Source organism: Odocoileus virginianus, chromosome 7 (genome assembly GCF_023699985.2).
Source record: "Odocoileus virginianus isolate 20LAN1187 ecotype Illinois chromosome 7, Ovbor_1.2, whole genome shotgun sequence".
Classification (NCBI taxonomy): Eukaryota; Metazoa; Chordata; class Mammalia; order Artiodactyla; family Cervidae; genus Odocoileus; species Odocoileus virginianus.
Window position 1 is genome coordinate 63,256,862 of NC_069680.1, and position 13,804 is coordinate 63,270,665.

At 40.5% G+C, this 13,804-nt stretch overlaps 1 protein-coding gene across 7 annotated transcripts in view; it reads right to left on the minus strand.

The window, feature by feature from the left end:
• USP54 (ubiquitin specific peptidase 54) overlaps window positions 1–13,804 on the minus strand; it is a 117,569-nt gene that overhangs the window by 72,656 nt on the left and 31,109 nt on the right. The gene's annotated exons all lie outside the window — the stretch shown is intronic.

A 13,804-nucleotide genomic window follows, 5' to 3' on the forward strand; every position in this document is an offset into this window, starting at 1 on the left:
CAAATAGGAAGGAAGGTCTGTTCTATTTTCACAGGTTGAGATAAAATGTATGAGTTGATTTCTTTAAAGATTTAATTAAGATTTATTGGTAAAGCTAAACAAATGCAGGCACTGCCCAAAACTAATTAAGCTCTTATAGTTTAACAATATACTAAAGTAGTCCTTCTGCAATAAGGAAAGTACCCAAATTAAAAAAAAAAAAAAAAGATACTGTTGCTTCTCTTTTGCTCATCATTAGCATTCTAATTCAGGTCTCCTAGTGCTTGCTGGAAGATGGGGATGTTAGTGTCACTTCAATATGTGAGGCACAAAATTTCTATGATCAGTGCTAAATACAAAAAAAGAATGTACAAATATCAGGGTCAAGCTCTCCAATTAAGTCCTTAAGAGATGGTTATATATTCCAGAAAAGGACTATTTCCTGCCATATCAATAAACAAGGATGTCACAGTCATCAGCAATTGCAGCCCTCCTATGTGTATACACACACACACACACACACACACACACACACACACACACACACACGTTTTTCCTGGTAGCTCAGACAACCTGGAATCGATCCCTGGTTCAGGAAGATCCCCTGGAGAAGGGAATGGCTACCCACTCCAGTATTCTTGCCAGGAGAATTCCATTGACAGAGGAGCTGGGCGGACTACAGTCCATGGAGTTATAAAGAGTCAGACACAACTGAGTGACTAACACTTTCACTTTCATTTATATACGTGTGTGTGTGTGTGTGTGTGTGTGTGTGTGTGTGTGTGTGTACCTGTAGCCATCAGACTACAACTATTTCCTATGATGAGCCCTGAGGAAAAGAAGCTCAGGATATAAAAACATAGGATACTGGCCCCAGATAAGCACTAATTGATAACTTGTGTCCAACTCTTTGCAACCCATGGACTGTAGCCCACTGGGGTCCTCTGTCCATGGGATTTCCCAGGCAAGAATACTGGAGTGGTTGCCATTTTGTCAGGGAATCTTCCCAATCCAGGGATTGAACCCGGGGCCTCCTGCATTGCAGGCAGATTCTTTACCACCTGAGCAACCAAGGAAGCCCAGCTCCAGATAAGTGAGTTACATAAGCAAGGAATGATTACAGTGAGCCCAGATTCTTGCATCTTCCCATACAGAGAATAGCGCTAAATTCCTTAACTTGGGATATCTGGCTTTCTTCAGTTAACAACAATTTTTTTATGTTCAGACTACCTGCACTTTGTTGAAAAACTTCTATATAACCTGGCTCCTTCCCTCAGCTCCGAGTGATCTCTCAGAGTTACTTGAGATGCTGCCTCTTGGACTGAGGTCCTAAAAATTTCCACCAGATATAACTCTTAACCTTTAGATTGTGAATATTTTTAAGTCGACATATTCATTATGGAATTAATCAAATAAAACTAGCGTACTGGGGCAGAGTTACAGAGCTTCAACCCTGGTTACAATGCAACTAAATAACATGACTTCTCATCTCAGTCAGATAAGGGATGTGATCCATAGGCAATCTCACATTAATGGACTGTAATCTTTTTTGAAGCCCATTAGAAAATACTTCATGCAAAACTCTCCTGTGTGCTCACATTCTGACTTGTAAAAGTTATTTTTGGACTTTTCTTATTTCCTTTTCATAGGAGGAGAATAGATTGCATAGGAGAGTCTATCTCATAAAGAGAACCCTGTGTCAACCACTGGGCCTCTCAACCAAAAATAAATTAAGTAACTACAGCTTTGTGCTAGACTAGTGCCAAATTGCTTGTAGGAGTGTTTTTGTGGCATGATTACTAGGTCAAGATGTTGCCAGGAGACCCCTTCCAAAGGCTTGAAAACGAATTGTCCAAGGAGACACATGTACTGACAAAGCAAAAGATTTTATTGGGAAGGGGCGCCGGGGTGGAGAGCAGGAGGGTAAGGGAACCCAGGAGAACTGCTTTGCCACATGGCTCACTGTCTTAGGTTTTACGCTAAGAGGGTTAGTTTTGGGGTTGTCTCTGACAATCTTGTTTGGCCCATATTTGGTCTGACTTAAGTTTCTTCCTGGTGGTGAAACAGGAGGGAAGGGGGCAGGGCACAACCTTTAAAAGAATGACATAGCCTGAGGACACAACATAAACTGATTAGAGCCAAACAGGTCCAAGATGGTGAACCAGTCAACTTCCACAAGACCTTGAGCCTCAGTTTACTCATTGTAACACATCAGCCATCTAAGTGACACACCCACCAGCGCCACAACAATTCTGAGGCCAGCCATCAAAGACCAAAAAGTAGGCAGTAGTCCAATTCCTCCTGTTAATCTTTGCTCCTTCTCCAAAATAACTGGAATACTCCTCCCACTCACTGGGCTTCCCTGGTGGCTCAGCTGGTTAAGAACCCACCTGCCAATGCAGAGGACTCAAGAGACATGAGTTCGATCCCTGGGTCAGGAAGATTCCCTGGAGAGGTGAATGGCAACAGTTTCAGAAACAACCAAAACATACATCAACAGATGAATGAACAAATAAATATGATGTATTCACTGCACAGAATAGTATTCAGTCATTATAAGAATGAAGTATTAATACATGCTACAACATGTAAATATTGAAAACAGTAAGTGAAAAGGCCAGTAATAAGGATTTCCTGTTGTATGATCCCAATTTTTTGAAACACCCATAATAGGCAAATTACAGAGACAGAAAGTAGATTAGTGGTTGCCTAGGGCTGAGAGGAGGTGTGAAAGAAATAGAAAGTGACTGCTAAGAGATAAACCATTTCTTTTGGAGGTGACAAAAATGTTCTAAAATTGACTGTGGTGGTGGTTGTTCAACTCTAAAAATACTAAAAACCACTGAATTATAAAACTTTAAATTGTGTGTTATGTGAATTATATGTCAATAAATTTTTACTGTTTTTTTTGTTATTTTTTTTTTTTAATCACAGTTTTCCTCTTTGCAAAACAAGGGCACTCTTTGTTTCATGTCTGTGGTTTAAATTAGGTTCCCATAAACAACAGCAGCTGTCACCTGGTAAAACTAGATGGCTTCAAATGCTCAGCAAACAACTTCTGTGTGTATGAGATTTTGAATAGCTGTTTTTAAATTATACATAAGCATGAAAATCAGGCTATCAAGACATTCTTAGTCCTGACACTGTCATTTAATTCAGGACAGAATGCAACAATCATTTCTCTAATCAAGAAGCCAACAGTAATACCACTGATAATACAAATGTTCAAAGTGAATGGACAAGATAACTCACTTTAACAAAAATAAGGCTGCAAATGCCACTGAAATGGCACATCCACAAAAGTCAGAGTACAAGCATTATGTTTGGGTAGAAAGACAGAACAGATGAAGAGGCAGCCTGAAATGATACTTGCTGGGTACACCCTTTGCTAAACAACTACAAACATTCCCCTACACGTCTGTAGAAATCCTTCCTGTTGCTTTTTGGGCAAATTTCCCCAGAGTACTCACTCAAAAGCTGACTTAAAATCATCTGTTGGATAAACAATTTTGACTGTGCTCAGGGTGCAAAGAAAGCAAACTACTAATCAACTTCTGGTAAGTGAAAAGGGGGACAGAGGAAAGGGAAAAAATGGGCAAGTATTTACCTTCATTAGAGAGACTTAAGTGCAACTCCTGAGTCGGTGACCTGAACTATGAAAGCGTGACAGCACAGTACTAACGTTTTGAGAAAGGATGTAATCCTTTGGACCAATTTATTTTCTTTCCTTAAACAACGAGTTTAAATGTCCAGTTCACAGGAAAAAAAGCAGATGATCAATAAAGATATGAAAAATGTCCTATCTCATTCATAATTAGAAAGAAAGTGAAGTCGCCCAGTCGTGTGCACCTCTTTGCGACCCCATGGACTGTAGCTCCTCCGTCCGTGGGATTTCTCCAGGCAAGAATACTGGAGTGGATTGCCATTTCCTTCTCCGGGATTCATAATTAAGGAAATGCAAAATAAAAATACTATCACCTTTCATATCTCACAATGCCAAATATTTAAAACTTGGGTGAATCCAAGTGAGGGTGAGGAGAGGGATAAATTCTCATTCACTCCTGGTGGAAATGAAAATTAATTTGGTGGTATTTCTTAATTTAAAATGCTTATACCCTTTGTTTCAGCAATTCAAATTCTAAAAACTTATCCTATAGTGTGCAAAGATAATATAAAAATATATTACAGCTACACTGTTTGTAATAAGTAAAAACTAAAGGTCTGTCATTAGGGGATTGGTTAAATTATGGTAAGTCTCATTTGGAAATACTTACAGATGAAATAATATGTATGGAATTTACTTCAAAATAATTATAGGTTGTCTTGGGAGAAGCAGGGGAAAAGCTCTCGGCCTTAGTGCCATCTTTTGAGAAACCTCTGCGCCATGAGAGCAAAGTGGAGGAAGAAGCAAATGCACAGGCTGAAGCGCGAAAGAAGAAAGATGAGGCAGAGGTCCAAGTAAACTTGTACACCCATGGAAGCCACAAAAGCAGAAACAAGGGAAGCCAGAGGCCAGGGACGCTGGTACAAATTGTGGACTGCACGCCTACTATCTAGAACTTCTCAATGGATCTGGAACACCTATGGCCATTCTGATCACCCTGACCACCTTTGAGAGACCTACCTTGCTCGTATCATAGCAGTCCCTTTTGGTCCTTTGCCCTGGACCTGTGATAACTATGGACTAGTTCTCTTCTCAGTTGTGACTGAATGTAACATGTACAATAAATCATCTCTTTTGCTGTCTTAGCTGAAGAAAAAAAAAGAAGAAGCAGGGGAAGAATAAACAAAACCACAACTGACCATGTACTTAATAGTTCACAAATCTGGCGATGGGTACAGGTGGACTCAACACTCTTCTCCTTACTTCTATATATGTTCAAAATTTTGCATAATAAAATTATACAAACATATTAAACAATCTCACTGAAGGGGTAGTGGATAAAAGTACTGACCTAAATAACCCTGGAAATGACTAGAGTTTGTAAGCCTAAAGGCATAAGGAACTGTATATTACCACTACATTCCAGCTAGTAGAGTACATTCCCACAGGTATACAGGTTAACAATTCTGAAGACACTATACATGTATACTGGAGTTGAATAAGTAAGTAAATGAATGGAAGATGGTAGAAGCTTTCCCACTTTCGGAATGGGAAGATACAGGCTAAAATTATCCATGTGGTAATGGATTAGAGTTGAAGAATGAACTTGTGATTAGCTTACTAAAGACACAGATGGGGGACTCCCCTGGCAATCCAGTGACTAAGATTCTGTGCTTCCAAAGCAGAGGATGGGGTTTGACCCCAGGTAGGGGAACTAAGATTCCATGTGCCAAGTGGCATGGCCAAAAAAACTTTTTAAATAAAATAAAGATACAGATGGTTACATCTAGAAATATTTATAGATATGTATATATGTATACACCCATATGGGCTTCCCAGCAAAAGAATCCACCTGCCAATGCAGGAGACACAAGAGACAAGAGTTAAACCCCTGGGTTGGGAACATCCCCTGGAGTAGGAAATGGCAACCCACTCCAGTATTCTTGCCTGGAAAATTCCATGGACAGAGAAGCCTGGTGGGCTATAGTCCGTGGGGTTGCAAAGAATCAAACTCAACTGAGCACAAGCACATATACCCATATATTTATTTGCTCTATCAGCTGAGAATGCTTAGAATCAATGACATCCCAGTTGCAACAAGCACATCTAGACCTTAGTCATTATTTTTTTTTTCTCTCTTAACTTTTTGGCCACGCCATGGGCAGGATGTGGGATCTTGGTTCCCCAACTAGGAATCAAACCAATGCTCCCTGCAGTGGAAGCTCAGAGCCTTAACCACTGGACCACTAGGGAAGTCCTACAGACTTGATACCTTGGTTTCAAAAACCGTTCTCCAATAAAAGAATCCAAGGTTCCTTGGAGAAATGACTGATTTTAGGTCTGGAAGAGGAAACACATGAGATGAGCCTGGAGCATCTTGTAATGTCCAAAACGAAGGAAATGCTAAAGACAAAAAGAAAACAAAAATCCTAAATTGACAGAGGTATATCAAAGGGACACAGGAGACAACCAAAGGAGTTCCCAATGGCCAAATCTGAAACAATTTGAGGGGGGAAAAAAAAATTAGTACTGGATTAACCCAAAGTATAAAATAAACACCTATGAGTCCACACTGATATAAAGAAAAGTACTCCTGGGGAATTCCTGGCTGTCCAGTGGTTAGAACCCCATGCTTTTACTGTTGAGGGCCTGGGTTCAATCCCTGGTCAGGAAACTAAGACCTCACATACCAAGACTAGGAAAAAAAAATGAAAAAAGACATTTTAAAAAGAAAAAAATGTACTCCAAAGAGTACAGTATGGAGGTGTGATGCTGAAGCAGGGAGACCCTGAGCTCACATTCTCCCACCAGAATACTGGAATGGGTAGCCTTTCCCTTCTCCAAGGGATCTTCCCAACCCAGGGATCGAACCCAGGTCTCCTGCATTACAGGCAGATTCTTTACCAACTGAGCTATCAGGGAAGCCCCCTTCTCCCTCAGGCACATCAAAACTACAACAATTTACAGAGTATCTATGAGAATGACCTGAATACTGGAGAAAATATCTTCCATAACTAAAAGTATAACTAAGGAACCCCAACAGACGGGTAGAAGGTGCAGAGATGCAGTAAAGACACTCTCTCCGGTGGGCAACACACAAACCAGAGGATAATCACAGTTGCAGAGGTTTTCCCTAAGGAACGAGAGTTCTGAGCACCACATTGGGTTCTTCAGTTGGGGTCCTGCACCAGGAAGATGAGTCCCCAGAACATCTGGCTGTGAAGGCTAGAGAAGCTTGCAAAGGAAAGAGCCAGAGGCTGTAGAAACACAGATTCTACTCTTGACACGCAAAAAAAAATCTCACATGCTCTGAATTCCAGTACAGGGGCAGTAATTTGAAAGAAGCCTGGGTCAGACAACTTGCTGATCCTGGAGAGCCTTCTGCAGAGGTCGGAAGATAACTGGAGCTCATCCTGGAAACACAAACAGTGGCAATAGCCATTTTTTTGGAGTTTGTTCTACCACAAGGATACTAGTGTCAACAATTATCATTTTGGAGTCCTCCCTCTATCCTTTGGGCTTCCCTGATAGCTCAATTGGTAAAGAATCCACCTGCAATGCAGGAGACCCTGGTTCAATTCCTGGGTTGAGAAGTCCACTGGAGAAGGGATAGGCTATCCACTCCAGTATTCTCGGGCTTCCCTTACAACTCAGCTGGTAAAGAAGCCTCCTGCAATACAGAGACCTGGGTTCGATCCCTGGGTTGGGAAGATACCCTGAAGAAGAGAAAGGCTACCCACTCCAGTATTTTGGCCTGGAGAATTCCATGGACTGTATAGTCCATGGGGTTGCAAAGAGTCAGACACAACTGGGCAACTTTCACTTCACTTCACTTTATCCTTTAGCACTGGAGGCTTACTTACCCACCAGCAGACTGACACCAGCCCCAGAACCCAGCCTCGCCCACCAGTGAGCCAAAAGCAGCACTGGGACACCCTGAGCCACACGGCCAGTCATTTCAAGACGCAGCCCTGCCCATGCCAGCAGGCCAGCACCAGACAAGGGAACCCTGGACCATGTAGCCAGCCATGCCAGGATTCAGTCCTGTCCACCACTGGGCTGGCAGCCAACTGTGCCTGGAGCCAGACCCACCTACTGGCTACAGCAGTCAGCCAACCACAACTATACAATGGCCCCATGCAGCCCACACAGGGGATACCCCTAGGGCATACAGCCCAGTGACCGAGAGGAGTTTGCTGCTGGGCCTCATAGGAAGTCTCCTATATAAGGTCATTTCTCCAAGGTCAGGAAACTTAAACAACCTATCTAATAACAGAAATAAACAGAGAATTAGGCAAAATAAGAAGACAGAGGAATATGTTCTAAACAAGGAACAAGATAAAACCTCAGAAAAGGAACTAAATGGAGCAAAGATAAGCAATCTACCCAATAAAGAGTTCCAGGTAAAGATCAAAACAAACCTCAACAAACTTAAAAGATTCAAATCATATCAAGCATCTTTTCAGATCACAAGGAGACTAGAAATTATCTAAGGGGTGGGGTGGGGGAAACACATACAAACATGTGGAGGCTAAACAATAGACTCCTCTGTCCATGAGAATTCCCAGACAAGAATACTGGAGTGTACTGCCATTTCCTTCTCCAGGGGATTTTCCCAACCCAGGGATCAAACTCAAGTCTCCTGCATTGGAAGGCAGTGCAGTTTCTTTACCTCTGAGCCACCTGGGAAGCCCCAAAACCCATGGGTCACCTAAGAAATCAAGGAAGGGACTTCTCTGGTGGTCCAGTGGCTAAGACACTGTGCTTCCAACCAGGGAGCGAGGGTTAAATCCCTGGTTGGGGAACTAAGAACCCTCACGCTGTGGGGCAACTTAGCCTCCATGAGCCCACAATTAGAAAACTGTGAAATGCAACAAAAGATCCTGGGTGCAGCAACAAAGATCCTGCACACTGCAACTAAGACCCGATGCAGCCAGAAATGAGGGAAGGAAGAATTCCAAGAAAGCTCAATTTTTCAAAATACATAAGTAAAATAAAATATGACACAAATGAACTCATCTATAAAATGGGACTCACAGACTCAGAGAACAGACTATGGTTGGCAAGGGGGTGGAGGGGTGGTGGAAGAATGAACTGGGAGTTTGGGCTTAGCAGATGCAAGTTATTACATATAGGACAGATAAACAACAAGGTCCTACTGTATAGCACAGGGAACTATATTCAATATCCTGAGATAAACCATAATGGAAAAGAATTTTTTAAGTATATACATAACTGAATCACTTTGTTGTACAGTAAAATTAACACAACATTGTAAGTCAACTATACTTCAATTAAAGAAAAGAAAAGGTTGCTATCTGAGGAACTGCTGAATTTACTTGAATTGAAAATTTCATTTTTCTTTTTTTTAAAAAATATTTATTTATTTATTTTTGGCCACATGGCATGTGGGATTTTAATTCCCCAACCAGGGATCAAACCACTGCCACCTGCATTACAAGCATGCAATCTTATCACTGGACCACCAGGGAAGTCCCTGATGAATTTACTTTAAAAAGAGAAATTTCCTTTTTTATTTATTATGTAAATTTGATATCTACATAAAAGTATAAAATATTCAAATAAGAGCAAATGAAGATAAATGAAGACTATTTGATCTCAAAGCAACTCTACAAAGAAATTGTGAACCTCCCATCTACTCATGAGTTATTTCTTAAATATTAGTTCATTAAATACTTACTGAGCATCTATTACAGGCTTCCCTGATAGCTTAGTTGGTAAAGAATCCACCTGCAATGCAGGAGACTCCGGTTCCAATTCCTGGGTCGAGAAGATCCCCTGGAGAAGGGATAGGCTACCCACTCCAGTATTCATGGGCTTCACTTGTAGCTCAGCTGGTAAAGAATCCACCTGCAATGTGGGAGACCTAGGTTCAATCCCCGGATTGGGAAGATCCCCTGGAGAAGGGAAAGACTACCCACTCCAGTATTCTGGCCTGGAAAATTCTAAGCCAGATATAGTGCTAATGTTAGAAATGCAAATATGACTAAAATCAGAGGACCCTCTAAATGATCACTGTCTAATGAGAGAAAAAAAGAACTATAACCTTGGAAAGTAATATCTGAACTGGGTTTTAATACAGTTGTATAATAAGAATCTAATTTTTATATCTGGTTCTTGATAGGGAAGCTTCCAAACCTTCAGAATTTCTCAAATGATCTGTGTATCTCTGCTATTCATGTTGGGCCCTTCCAGTCACACTGAATTGATATTAACCAGGTGACTCACAGTGGGGCCCTTGATAGTTTCAGGATAGGGGCTGGCAGTACTGGAAAGCCCAAGTACTGTGTGGTTAGAAGGTTGGGGCTTTGAGTCACATGATCTCAGACAGAGATCTCAGACAGACCTCTGGGAAATAGAGGGAGGCTGAAGACTGAGTTCAATCACACAGGCCAATGATTCAATCAATCATATTTACATAACAGAGTCCCAGTAAAAACTCTGAACACTGAGTTGGTGAGCTTCCCTGGTTGATAACACTCATCCATGTGTGAGAAGGGTGACACATCCTGAGGATACAGAAGATTTGCTTTGGGGATCCTCCCAGACTTATCCTATGTATCTCTTCCTCTTGCTGGTTCAAATTTGTAACTTTTCACTATAATAAAACTGTAATCAGGAATTCCCTGGTGGTCCAGTGGTTAGAACTCAGCACTTTCACTGCCAGAGCCCAGGATCAATCCCTAGTTGGGGAACTAAGATCTTACAAACTGCATGGCATAGCCAAAACAAAAACAAACTGTAATCATAAGTACAGCATTTTCATGCGTTCTGTGAGTTGCTCCACCAAATGATCAAACCTGAGAGAATCAGGGGAACTCCTGAATTTATAGCTGATTGATCAGAGATGCACGTATCCTGGAGACTCCTAAACTTGCACTTGGAGTCCAAAGTTCAGATAGTCTTGTGAGAAATTGTGCCCTTAACATGAGAACGTTAAGCTAACTCTGGTTAGTTAATGTCAGAACTGTATTGCAAATACCCAAGAGGAATTCACTTAAAGTAAGAATTTACAAAGTTATTCATCACAAAGGATAGCACACATCAATAGAATGGAACATGAATCAACCACGAAAAAATTATGTTGTAGATAAATATTTATTGAAATGGAGATATAATCACTATTCTTTTTATTTCCAGCTCCAATCTCTTCCCCTGAGGTCCAAACTTGTATGTTCAACTTCCTACTGAACATAACCCCCTGGATCTCTACTAGGCATTTCAAACCTAACACACCCCAAAGAAAAAAAAATCTTGATTCTTACCATATATACCCCAATCAGCTCCTCCACATTCTTCCCTATCATAGTAAAAAGTTCTACCATTCACTCACTTGTTTAGGGCAAAACTGGAGTCATGCTTGACTCCTTTCTTTCCTGACACCTCACTTTTTCAGTTTAGTTGCTCAGTCGTGTCCATGGACTATAGCCTACGAGGCTCCTCTGTCCATGGGATCTTCCAAGCAAGAGTATTGCAGTGGGTGGCCATTTCCTTCTCCAGAGGATCCCCTCACTAGTCCATCAGCAAATCTTATTGATGTTACTCTCAAAACATATCCCTTCTTACCACCTACACTGCTATCATCCTAGACAAAGTCAGCTATGTTTATTACATAGAATACTCCAATAGCCAGTATGTACTGTCCTTGCTTCCATTACAATCACTTCTTCACACAGCAACCAGAATAATCTTTTTAAAAAAAAAATCAATATTATTATTCCACATAAAACACTCCAATGAGTTCCCATTACACTCTGAACGAAATCCAGATTTCTAATCTTATTTATTTATTTATTTACTTATTTGGCTGCTTCCAGTCTTAGTTGCAGCATGTGGGATCTTTTGTTATGGTCTGAGGAAGACTCTATAGTGGTGGCATGTGGGATCTTAGATCCCCAATTAGAGATCCAATCAACATTCCCTGTATTTCAAGGGACTCTTAACTACTGGACCACCAGGGAAGACCATGGATCCTTAATCTTAAATCCCGCATGATTTAGTCCCTACTTTTCTCAACAATTTCATCTTTACTGCTCTCTGCCCACCCCATCATTTCTCAGAAAATGACAAGCTAGTTCCCATCTCAAGGCTTTTCCACTGCGAATCTCTCTCCATTGAATGCCCATTCCCCAGCTCTTTGCATAGGCTACTATTTTACTTCAATCAGGTCTCTACTCGGGCTTCCCTGGTGGTCCAGTGACTATAAGCATTTACCTACTAATTCAGGAGACATGGCTTCGATCCCTGGTCTGGAAAGACCCCCACATGCCTCGGGGCAGCTAAGCCCGTAGGCCACAACTACTGAGCCCAAACTCTGGAGCCTGTGCGCTGCAACTATTGAAGCCGGCACGCCCTAGAGTCTGTGCTCTGCAACAAGAGAAGCCAGTGCACCACAACTAGAGAACTAGCCTCCAGCTCACTGCAACTAGAAAAGGCCCACATGTGACAACCAGGACCTAGCACAGACAAAAATAAGCAAATAAAAATTTTAAATGTTAATAATTATATATTTTTACATATATTTAAATATAGTTATTACATTTATAATTGTATATAACTATATACTTCATATGTATAAATGATATATAACTGAATTACTTTGCTGTACACCAGAAACACATTATAAATCAATTTATTGAACTACACTTCAGTAAAATTAATTAAAATTTCCAACTACCAATAAAATCAGTATTTACTGTTAAAAAGTATATTAAATTAAAATAATGAAATAAAATTATCAAACACCTATCTCCTTACCCTGCTTTATTTTTTTTTAAATTGTATTTATCACTATCAGGCATTTCTCATTATCTGCCTTTCCCATTAGAACATAAGCTTCATAAGGGAGGGACTTTGTTTATCTTACTTGCCAATGAATCTTCAGAGAGTCCCTTGGACAGCAAGGAGATCAAACAACTCAGTCTTAAAGGAAATCAACCCTGAATACTCACTGGAAGGACTGATGCTGAAGCCGAAGCTCCAATACTTTGGCCACGTTGTGAACAGCCAATTCATTGGAAAAGACCCTGATGCTGGGAAAGATTGAAGGGAGAAGGGGGCAACAGAGGATGAGATGGTTGGATGGCATCACCAACTCAATGGATATGAACTTGGGCAAACTCCAGGAGACAGTGGGACAGGGAAGCCTGTAATGCTGCAGTCCATAGGGTCACAAAAAATCAGATACAACTTGGTGACTGAACAACAACAACAAATCTTCAGTCTAGTACACTATGTAGACACACAGTGGGCATAACAAAAGTAAATGAATAACCATAAATAACTTGCTGAATGAATAGTTAGAATGCTAGGTGAAAAGGGCAGGTTATAACAGGATTTTGAAAACTGTTCATTTTTATAAAATTAAGCAAAATAGAAAAGAAAAGCTACTACACACACACAGAGTCAATCCTTATTACATGGATTCCTCATAGGTAAATTTTCCTACTCACTAAAATTCATGTATAACCTCAAAATCAAGATCTGCAACATTTCCATGGTATTTACGGACATGTGAGTGCACAGATGGTGAAAAATTTGAGTTGCCTGATGTGTACATTACCAGTTGAGGTCCAAGGCTAGGGAGATATGCAGCCTTCTGGCTTCAGATTTCAAACTATAAACAAATGTCCTTTTAGTGGCTTATTTAGTGCAATATTTTTCACATTTTTGTGCTTTTGGTCGGTGATTTCACTGTTTATCTTTTTTTTTTTTTTTTTATTTCACTCTTTAAAATGACTCCCAAGTGTAGTGCAGAAGTGCTGTCTAGTGTTTCTAAGTGCAAGAATACTGTGATGGGCCTTCTAAAGAATACATGTGTTAGATAAGGTTCATTCAGGCATAAATCACAGTGCTATTTACCATGAGTTCAATGTTAATGAATCAATAATATATATTAAATAATGTGTCTTAACAAAAACACACATAAAACAAGGTTACATGTTGATTAGTTAACAAAAATGCAACCAGCAGCTCACAGGACTCTAACCCTGTATTTCCCCTAGGAGCAATAATTCAGTATTCATTAATTCAGCATTTGCAGTGATACTATAGAACATATTACCACAAATAAAGAAAGTGTGTGTCTATTTGTGTATGCAAAATTAAAAGGGCACAGAGATTATATATCATTATGTGTGCGTGCTCAGTCGTTTCAGTAACATCCAACTCTTTGCAACCCCATGGACTGTAACTTGCCAG